The sequence below is a fragment of the Cryptomeria japonica genome, chromosome 5 (assembly GCF_030272615.1).
Source record: "Cryptomeria japonica chromosome 5, Sugi_1.0, whole genome shotgun sequence".
In the NCBI taxonomy this organism is placed as follows: Eukaryota; Viridiplantae; Streptophyta; class Pinopsida; order Cupressales; family Cupressaceae; genus Cryptomeria; species Cryptomeria japonica.
In genome coordinates, this window is record NC_081409.1 from 341,114,726 (window position 1) to 341,127,009 (window position 12,284).

A 12,284-nucleotide genomic window follows, 5' to 3' on the forward strand; every position below is an offset into this window, starting at 1 on the left:
CATTTCAAAGGAAATTTTCCATCATACTTACCAGCTCCCTTAGGAAATCAATGCTTCAATCTCATCCAATTATTTTTCTTGCTCTTCCATCTCTCTTCTCTCTCTCTCTCTCACATCTAGATATTATGCATTCATTAGGGTCATACTTTCACTTTCTAGATATAGATGCTCTAAATGTAGTCTCAGACTTTCCATGTGATTCACCAAACTCGCTCAGTTCAAATGCAACAATCTTACCAACCAACATATCTCGTCATAGTACTCACACTTTGGATCTCATCAATAGCAGCTACCTTATGTTTGCAAGAAAGAGGCAATGATCTTAGCACCTTAGCAACAATTTCATCTTCTTCAAAGTTTCCACTAGCACATCCGATACCTAGGACAAGTTCATTCACCTTATCCATAAAGGAGTTTATGTTCTCATCTTCTCCCATCTTCAACATTTGATACTTTTTAGACATATTAGATAACCAAAGGACAACTAAGAGGGGGGGGGGTGTGAATCAGTTGACAATAGATTATAGAACTTTAAGCATTCAAATTATTATTACCAAAACACATAAACCCAATACTGAAATTCATAAACGAAATACTAGAATAACTGATATAGAAATTAAGCATAAAAATAAATCACAGAATAGTTACCATCCATCCAGAATACATGACACCAAGATTTGTACATAGAAAACTTGGTAAAGGTAAAAACTACAGTAGGAAGCCTACCCACAGTCAGATAATACTTTTGCAGTAAGTATGTGATTACAAAATGAGGGGCATGCACATGCAAGAAGGCCAACAACCTAGAGCGCACTGCTCATCACAAAAGGAGACTCACTGACTACAAAATAAATCCAGACTACAATCCAAAAAAAAGACTGAGCTACAAAGATAACATCTCTAATGCCTGAGTACTATTTCGGTTAAGCTTTGTACCAAAGGTCTTAAACCTCTCTTACCATCCCAATTCAATCACCTATTATCGACCAAAACTCCTGCATATGATTACAAAATTATTCGCACATAGATAATTGTATAACCATCCCATAACCATAATCCCATGATCTACAAAGAGAACTTACATCATATTTATACCAACTAGGGACCTAAACAATTAGGTCGGCCACCTACAAGATAATACAATAAATTCAAAACATAAACCCACAATCTAATGATCAAACAAGTCATCCTAATACCGAAACAACATAATCCAATCAATGAATCCATCTGGTAACGCATCGGGATCACCCGTTAACATGTTACATAAGTTGGTCCATAACCTAGCAGAATAAGATAGCATTAGGTATGACCCTAAATGCAACACCATCGATCAATAGGAATATGAACAAGATAACCAACAACATCTTGAACACCATCTAGAAGTTGCACCAACACCACTTATCACATGCATCAAAAGATCTTCAGGAAAGCTCTATCAGTAAAACCCTTACCGGTGACCAAAAGGCTTACTAGAACAAATGATAGTATCTGAGTCATTAAATCCCGAACCAACTAATCATGATACCCATCTAAATATCATGAATGACATATCCAAATCAATTCCACAAACCAAAGCATACCAGAGCATACTGGATCAATATCATAATCCAACCACTCTACCAGAACCAACCGGAAAGTAGTAAACAACCAAAATAGTCGGTGTTGCCATTAATGACAAAAAATCAATGCGACACATAATCAATTCCTCCAAATTGCAAACAATCTCCTGCTTTGGCATTAATGACAACACTAGATGTGAAAAACATCCAAGTGCTAAGAAATGTCAAACAATTCTCCCCCTATGGAAGACACCCAACAATCTCCCACAAAATTATATAGCAATGAAGCTCTAAACCAAACTCCCCTAATGAATATATATCTCCCTTATGTTTTTCACAAGAATAACTATCCCCATTTTACATCAATGCCAAAAATATGACATAAATATCAAAGAAAAATCATAAATCCTTTGATTCTTAAAGCTGACTACTCCCACTGAGTAGTAGCACCACCACATCAATCTGGAATGAGTAATAGCTCTAATAATGCATAACGGACTGATGCCAATCAACATCACTCGGGTCTCTATCGGAGGGGTAGAAACCCCCAATCTGTCTCTTATGTACTCAAATGATTCTTTCAGCAAAGGTTTAGTGAAGATGTCTGCAATCTACTCTTTAGTGTTCACATAAACAAGTCAGACTTCATTTGCTTCCACCTTCTCCTCCAAAAAGTTATACTTGATAGATATGTGCTATGTCTTAGAATGAAATATCGAATTCTTTGATATATCAATAGCAACAAAGTTATCAGAGTGAATAACTACTAGTTCATTACAATCCACCTTTATATCCTTCAACATTTGCTTTATCCATAGAACTCGTGTATAGTTAGTAGCAATAACAACATACTTAGTTTCAACAGTAGATAAAGAGGTACATGACTGCTTTTTGTTGATCCATGAAACAAGTTTCTTCAAGAAAGAAAGCTCCACCAGATGTGCTCTTCCAGTCATCAACTTCTCCATCCCAATATGCATCTGTATATGCACATAATGTAAAGTCATCATTTTTAGGATATCACAAATCATATTCAGTTGTTCCTTGCAAATACCTGAAAATACTTTTCACCGCACTCTCATGATTCTCTCTAGGATCACTTTGATATCTTGATACAATAGAAATTGCATTCATTATATCTTGTCTAAGTTGAGCTAGATATAACAAACCTCCAATCATAGACTTGTACCTTGTAGGATTTACTGATGCAGATGCATCTTTCTTTGTCAATTTCTTACTTGTAACCATCGGAGTACCAACCGGTTTAGAATTTACCAACCCAAATTTCTTCAACAACTCTCTAGCATACTTAGTTTGACAGATGAAAATACCTTTATTAGTTTGAGTAATCTGCAAACCTAAGAAAATTTTCATCTCCCAAATCATAGACATCTCAAAATCATTCTTCATATTGTTAGAGAATTCCATACACAACTTTTCTTCACCTCCAAAAATAATATCATCAACAAAGACTTCAATAATCAATATGTCATCATTAGTGATCTTATAATATAAATTACTGTCAGCATTACCTTTAGTGAAACCAAGATTCAAAAGATATTTATCCAGTCTTGCAAACCAAGCTCTAGGGACTTGTTTCAATCCATAAAAAGATTTCTTTAACCTGCAAACTATATTTTTATCATCTGAAAGTGAAAATCCATTAGGTTGCTCAATATAAAATTCCTCTTCTAGATCTCCATTAAAAAATGCACACTTAACATCCATCTGATAAACCTTGTAGTTCTTATGTGCAGCATAAGAAAGAAATAATTTCACAGATTCAATCCTAGCTACCGATGCAAATGTTTCATCATAATCAATTCCTTCCTCTAAGAATATCCTTTACAAACTAATCTAGCTTTATTCCTCACAACTTGTCCATCTTCATTCCATTTATTCCTAAAAAACTATTTAGTTCCAATAACATTCTTATTTTTAGGCCGGGGAACTAAAGTCCATATGTTATTCTTTTCTATCTGATCTAATTTTTCTTCCATAGCTTTCATCACACATTCATCTTCACAAGCTTCAATTACTAATGTCAGTTCAACTTGAGAAATTAAGCATACCTCATCAGTTGTCAACCTTCTTCATATCATCACTCCTTTGTTTTTGTCTCCAATGATCTGATCTTCTGAACGATTCAACCTTACATACCTAGGAGTCTTCTAATTTTCTGTTTCTCTATCCCGATCTTTAGTTACTATTGAATTTTATGATACAGTCAGAGTAACTAGTTAAACAGTCTATTCTAGTGTAGGTGCTACCAGTTCAGTTATGATCATTTCCACTATCGGTTCCTTCTCATAAGTTCTAATTTGACTTTTGTTCTGCTCATCCTCCTTGACATTTGTGCTCTCCACAATTCTCTGAAATATTTTGTTATAACATATATATGCTTTTCTTTCATTATAATAACCAAGAAATATTCCTTGATCACATCTAGGATCAAAATTTGCAATCAGATCATCTCTTTGATGAATAATGATGATCAATAGATGCCCAAACCGGTACTAAGAGGGGGGCGGTTGAATTAGTACAGATAAAAACTCTGTTAACAAATTATCTAGCTCAAGAAAAACCAATTCGTTATCACCATTACTGAACTTAACCATGGCAATACCAGTTAAACATAGTAAGACACCAGACATCATAAATTGATAGGTCTGAATACTTCAAATATGATCAATTATGCAACATCAACTTCACCCATAAACATATCCATGTGGTATACTAAAAATACCTAACCTATTAACCTTGCATGTATAATCCTTCAAACAAATACTTTATAAACATCACATGACATGAAAAATGCATAACACATAACACACAAATTTTTCACGTGGAAACCCATATGAGAAAAACCACAGTGGGGATGAATACCCACAAGCTTGTTTTGAACTCTTTTGAAGCTCGCCCTATTAGGAGCCTAGTTCGGTTAAAGACTTTACAATAAGGTTCTACTAGGAACTAAACTTGTTAGAGATCACCCAGTTAATGGATGGCTATATACCCTATTAAAGGTTGAAACCCTATTAAAGGTTACCTTTCTAGAGGATTTAAAAAACTCAATGATCTTGAGTCACCTGGTTATAGGTTTTACAATAAGCCTATTAAAGCTACTCGGTAAAGGGATTTTCCATCTGTTGAAATGATTACAAGACAACAGGAAAAATTATGATCTAATAATAGAACTGCATGCCAAGGCAGATCCTTTTCATATCCTCTACTCTAGAATCACACTCTACAATTTTTTATCTTACTAGTCTGGCAAGTATCAAGTATCTCTTCACTCAGATATATACACACAACATTTTCCAACAACTTTTCAATAACAAACATCATCAACCTTATAGACAATAGATAAGTTGGTAACATAAACCCTAAACCCTAAGTAGCTTAGGTTTACAACACAGGCAGTCCAATCCTGACCATCCAAACATATTGCATAGAGCATTACAATTTCAAATAGATCACAAGATAATCTGCATCATTCATTCATCACCACACATGGGAATCAATAACTCATCACACTCTCTTTTCATACCACTTAAGAAGAATGATCATTCCAAAGGTAGACTTCAAACGTGATCAATCTTCTTATGCTTGAATCCTTCATGCGCACAAAGTTGATGTGGCACCTTGATCACATCTCTTAGCTAACTTATCACATAGTATCATCGGTTCATCACACAAGATGGATTGTCAAACCGATAACCATAGAGCTGAGACTACCAACTAGTAATTACACTTAGTGAAACCCCGACATCGGTTCACTGAATCTCCTCATGCCTCTTCATACCAATTCACCAACTTCTTCAATCTGCATATCGGTTCACTTACACTTATTAACATCAATGACAACATACATTATCATCATATCAATATACCAGTTCATCATATGCCAATGATATCCAACTATCTCCCCCTTTGGCATTGATGGCAATACTCAGTGTAGCATTGCAATTGAAAACCTCATAGACCAGTGTATCTGCATTATCAGATATCTTCTCCCCATACATCTATCATATATCTTCTCCCCCTTTGACAACAATTCCAAAGTGGAGGCATAAGCTTCCAAAATCTACTATGTTGCCCCCCCCTAAGGAGTAGCATCCTTCAACACATCAATCCTATAAGATTTGTCACTTTAGCACTTGACTGATGTGGAGCACACAACCTTATTTGACTTCATGAAGGAGCAGAACCCCTAGTTCACCTCTCAAATTGGTAAATGTAGTCTTTGGTAAGGCCTTAGTGAATATATCTGCTAGTTGCTCCTTACTGGAAACATGTTGTAATACAACCTCCTTATTCTGTACTTTCTCTCTCAAGAAATGATATTTAAGCTCAATGTTCTTAGTTCTAGCATGCAATACCAGATTCTTGGAAATTTTTATTGCACTTGTGTTATCACAAAATATGTTCACCGGTTCAAATACAGGTACCTTGAAACCTTTCGATACATGCTTCATCCAAATTGCTTGAGTGCAGTTCATAAATGCTGCCACATATTCTTCTTTAGCTGCAAATTGAGAAGTACAACTCTACTTCTTGCTTGTCCACTATACTAATCTTCCACCAAGAAAGAACACTCCATTGGTTGTGCTCTTCCGGTCATCCACATTACTTGCCCAATTGACATCAGTATATACTTTGAGATTATAGTCACCATTATATGGATACCACAATCCATAATCAACTATTCCTTTTAGATATCTAAGAATCCTCTTCATAGCTACCAAGTGGCATTCTCTTGGACATTTATGAAAATGAGCTACAATGCCCACTGCATGAGCAATATTTGGTCTATTGTGCACCACATAGTGTAGTTTACCGATCAATGACCAATACTCTTTTTCATTCACTAGTGCTGAATCATCTTCCTTGGTCAGTTTATAGCTAGTCACCATTGATGTACCAACCAGTTTTCTTTCCTCCATGCCAAAAGTCTTCAATACCTCTTTGACATACTTGGACTGGATAATAAAGATACCCTCTTTCATTTGCTGAATCTATAAAACAATGAAGAATTTTATTTCTCCTATCAAAGACATCTCAAACTCTTTCTTCATTTAATCTGCAAACACATGACCCATTCTATCATTTCCTCCAAAGATTATGTCATCCACAAACACTTCACAAATCAGAATCTGATCACCTTCTGATTTCAAGTAGATGTTGCTATCTTCACTTGTTCTCTGAAATCCAATCTTCACAAGATGAGAGTGTAGTCTTTCATACCACACCCTAGGTGCTTGTTTTAGCCCATATAGGGCTTTATGTAATCTACACACCATGTTGCTATCTTCTGATAAGGAAAACCCTTCTAGTTGCTCTATATATACTTCTTCTAGGATTCCATTCAGAAAAGCAGACCTCACAGCCATCTGATAGACCTTAAATCCCTTAAATGCTACAAATGCAAGTAGCATTCAAACACCTTGTAGTCTAACCATAGGAGAAAAGGTTTCTCCATAATCTTCTCCCTCCTTCTGAGCGCATCCCTTACATACAAGCCTTTCCTTTTCCCTAACAACTATTCCTTCTTCATTCAACTTATTCTTGAAGACCCATTTGGTACCTATGATATTTTTATGTTCCGGTTTGGGCACCAAAGACCATGTTGCATTCTTTTCTATCTGATCTAGCTCCTCTTCCATTGCTTTAATCCAGTCTTCATCTATAAGAGCTTCTCTTGAAGTCTTGGGTTCAAATTCAGAAATCATGCAAGAGTGCTCCATCGGTTTTCTTCTAGTGAGTATCCTTGCATCTTTATCTCCTATGATTTGCTTTGGATCATGGTGCAACTTTACATATCTAGGAATGATTCTAGCTTGGTCTGCTAGCTTTTCTTCTTCTTCTCCACTATCATCTTCTTCTTCTCTTACTGCAGCTTCTATTGGTAAAGGAACACTAAGATCTTTAAAAGTTTCTTTCTTAACCGGTTCCCAGAAGGATATACCCGGTTCATCTTCTACTTCTTCGCTGCATGTTACCTCAGGTTCCTCAAGGAATTCATCAACCCTGACATTGATACTTTCAACAATTTTTTGAGTTCTATTGTTGTAACACTTGAGAGCTTTCCTCTTAGTGGAATATCCCAGAAATATTCCTTCATCACATTTTCCATCAAATTTGCTCAAATGCTCACCTCTCTTGATATAGCACTTACTACCAAACACTTTAAAATAACTCACAGTGGGAGTTTTCTTGGTCCAATACTCATAAGGGGTTTTATCTTTGCCTTTCTTGATGAGTACCCGGTTCATAGTATAGACTGTAGTGCTCACCGCTTCTCTCCAAAAAGTGTGAGCAACCTTTCCTTGGATCAACATTGTTCTAGCTACTTCAACTACAGTCCTATTATTTCTTTCTGCTATTCCATTTTGTTGTGGTGTCCTTGGGGCAGACAACTATCTCTGGATACCATTATCTTCACAGTACTTAGTGAATTCTCCTCCTTCATTAGTTCTCAGGCATTTTATCTTTTTACCACTTTCTTTCTCTACTAATGCTCTGAAGGCTTTTAATTTTCCAAATGCTTCAAACTTGTCTTTCAACAATGTGACCCACATCATTCTTGAACAGTCATTAGCAAGAATCATAAAATACCTATCTCCTTGAATACTTCTAGTTTTTATAGGACCACACAAATCAGTATGCACAAGATCAAGTAAATTTTCTATTGAAAAAGACTTACCTTTAAAATTTGAGGAAGACATCTTCCCAAGTTGACATTCTCTACACAAAGAATTCTTAGGTTTGTCCAGCAACGGTAATCCTCTTACCGCCTTGATCTTACCAGCTTTAACAATGTTGTCAAAGTTCATATGATAGAGTCTCCTATGCCATATCCAACTATCATCAAATTTATCCATTAGACACTGACTTATCTTGGTATTCAACTGAAATAAGTTACCTCTGGTCTATTTACCAGTGGCAATAACTTCACCACTCTTCCCAATTATACTACAAATTCCACCTTTGAATTCCAAAATTAATCCTTTGTCATTCAGTTGAGCAACACTCAACAGGTTATTCTTAAGACCTTCTACCTAGTAGACATCGTCTGCACTACTTTTTCCATTCAGTTAGATGGATCCTTTACCTTTTACCAAGCATGGTGCATCATTGCCAAATCTGACAACACCTCCATCGTATTCTTCTAGAGATAGAAACTTTCTCCGATTGCCAGTCATATGATGAGAACAACCACTATCAATTATCCACTCATTGGAGTTGTCAATGCGAGAGACAAGAGATTTCTTGTTGGACACTTCTTCCTTTACTGCTACAAACACTATGTCTTCATTTTCTTCATCCTCTAATTCTTCATTAGTGACACCTTCATCCACAACAACTAGACAATTTCTTCTGTTTCCTACTTTATACTTTCTAAACCTCTCTGTTTTATCCTTATTATCATTGTTAGGGAAATTTACAGCTATGTGTCCTATCTTATTGCAAGAAAAACATTTCAAAGGAAGTTTACCTCTATATTTTTTGGTTCCCTTTGGAAGTCTTTTAGTAAGAAGAGCTTCGAACTCCATCGGAATCTCTTTATCATCCATATCTTTGCATTGCTTGGATTCATAACTAGTACCGGTTTCTTTTCATTTTCTGGATGGTACAGTAGATGCTTTAAAGGTTGACTCAGTCTTCTGAACACTACCATCATAGCTATTCAATTCATATGTAGTTAACTTTGCAATAATAGAATCTAAGGACACCTTGGTCTTATCAATAGACCCTAGTTCCTGGATAACAGCAACTCTGATTGCATAGATTGGTAATAATGATCTAAGGACTTTACTAACAACAGTGGTATCATCAATAGTTCCACTAGTGCTTTTGATATCACCAACCATAGTCTTAATCCTAATACCATAATGTTGAATGGTTTCACCTTCAACCATCCTAATATCCTCAAATTTACCTCTAAGGATTTCTTCCTTAGCTTTCTTTACATGCTCATCACCACCATAGATTTTTTCTAGTGCATCCCATACATCCTTAGGTGTGTCCTTGTCTTGAACATCAATAAAATCAATATCTGACAGGCTGTTGATAAGGGCTTCCATGACTTGCCCATTTTCTTGGATTTCTCTCTTTTGATCACCAGTCAAAGTGCCAGTGGGAGTAACAAATGCATTCTCAACATAGCTCCAATGTTGAGAACCCATACTCTTGGTGTAAATATTCATTATGTCCTTCCATATCTTAAATTTGTCTCTATTGAACTTAGGACCTTCCCTCTTCATCATTACAGTAGGATCTTTTACCTCAAGCGGTTAAGCTTATATCATCGAGGACCTAGAGGTGCTCTGATACCAATTGATGAATAATGATGAACAACAGATACCCTAATTGGTACTGAGAGGGGGGGGTGAATCAGTACAGATAAAAACTCTCTTAACAACTTATCTAGCTAGAGCAAAACCAACTGGTTATCACCATTACTGAACTTAACCATGGCAATGCCGGTTAAACATAGTAAGACACTAGACAACATAAACTGACAAGTTTGAATACTTCAAATATGACCAATTATGCAACATCAACTTCACCCATAAACATATGCATGTGGTATACTAAAAATACCATAACCTATTAACTCTTAATGCATAATCCTTCAACCAAATACTTCATAAACATCACATGAAAAATGCATAACACATAACACACAAATTTTTCACGTAGAAACCCAAATGGGAAAAACCACGGTGGGGATGAATACCCACAAGCTTGTTTTGAACTCTTTTGAAGCTTTCCCTATTAGGAGCCTAGTCCAGTTAAAGACTTTACAATAAGGTTCTGCTAGGAACTGATCCTATTAGACATCACCCGGCTAAGGGATGGCTATATACCCTATTAAAGGTTGAAAATGTGTTAAAGGTTACCTCACTATAGGATTTAAAGAACTCAATGATCTTGAGTCACTTGGTTACAGGTTTTACAATAAGCCTGTTAAGCTACCCAGTAAAGGGATTTTCCATCTATTGAAATGATTAGAAGACAATAGGAAAAACTATGATCTGATAACAACACTACATGCCAAGGCAGATCCTTTTCATATCCTCTACTCTAGAATCACACTTTGCAGTTTTTCTCTTACTGGTCTGGCAAGTATCAAGTATCTCTTCTCTCTGATACATACACACAACATTTGCCAACAACTTTTCAATAACAAACATCATCGACCTTATAGACAATAGATAGGTCAGCAACATAAACCCTAAACCCTAAGTATCTTAGGTTTACAACATAGGTGGTCCAATCTTGACCATCCAAACATATTGCATAGAGCATTACAATTTCAAATAGATCACAAGACAATTTGCATTGTTCATTCATCACTGCACATGGGAATCAGTAACTCATCATGCTCTCTTCTCATACCACTTAAGAAGAATGATCATTCCTGAGGTAGACTTCAAATGTGGTCAATCTTCTTATGCCTCAATCCTTCATGCACACAAAGATGATGTGGCACCTTGATCACATCTCTTAGCTAACTCATCATAGAGTATCATTGGTTCATCACACAAGCTGGATCAGCAAATTGATAACCATAGAGCTAAGACTACCAACCGGTAATCACACTTAGTGAAACCCCGACACCGGTTCACTGAATCTTGTCATGCCTCTTCATATCGGTTCACCAACTTCTTCAATCTATATACCAGTTCACTTACACTTATTGACATCAATGACAACATACATTATCATCATATCAACATACCGGTTCATCATATGCCAATGATATCCAACACTCTTTTGATATAGAATTTACTACCAAAGATTCTGAAATACTTAACTATCGGTGTATGACCAAACCATAACTCAAAAAGTGTCTTACTAGTGTCTCCTTTGATATGAACTCTATTGAATGTGTATACCATCATCCTTACAACTTCTCTCTAGTAGGCATGAGGTATATTAGCTTCCATCATCATAGTTCTAGCTGCTTCCAAGATAGTTCTATTCTTCCTTTCCACAACTCCATTATGCTGAGGTGTATGGGGTGCAAACAACTGTCTCCTTATCCTATTCTTCTCACAATAGCTATTAAATTCACTGAATGTTAATTCTCCGGCTTGATATGACCTTAAGAATTTAATCTTCAATCCTTTAGTCTATGTATTAGTTGCAATCTTCAATCCAGGTCTGTTGATAATCTTGCTTTTTCCATCCTTGAACTATAACTGAAATCCCTTATCTACCATCTGTCCTACACTCAAAATATTATGCCTTAAACCTTCAACATAATAAACATTATCATTATTATTCTTACCATCCAATGATATTGTTCCTATTCCCTTGATCATGCATGCTTTGTCATCTCCAAATCTAACTAGACCACTATCAAATTCTTGTAAGGATAAGAACTTCTTTTTATCTCTAGTCATATGATGTGAAAATCCACTGTCAATCACCCATTCATCCTTGTCTTCAATTTTAGCAGCAACGACCTTCTCTTTAGGTATCGGACCATCTTCCTTGATAGCCAAAAATACCCATTCCTTTCTATTTCTAGATCCACTAGCTAAATCTTGTGTTGGTTCATCATCAGAATTGGTCACACCTTCCTCATCAGCAAAGTAGCATGATTTGTCTTTGTTCCTCCTATAATTATGCTTGTTTTGATAATCATGATTAGGAAAAATGACCTATCTTATTACATGCAAAGCATTTAAAAGGTGATTTTCCTTCATACTT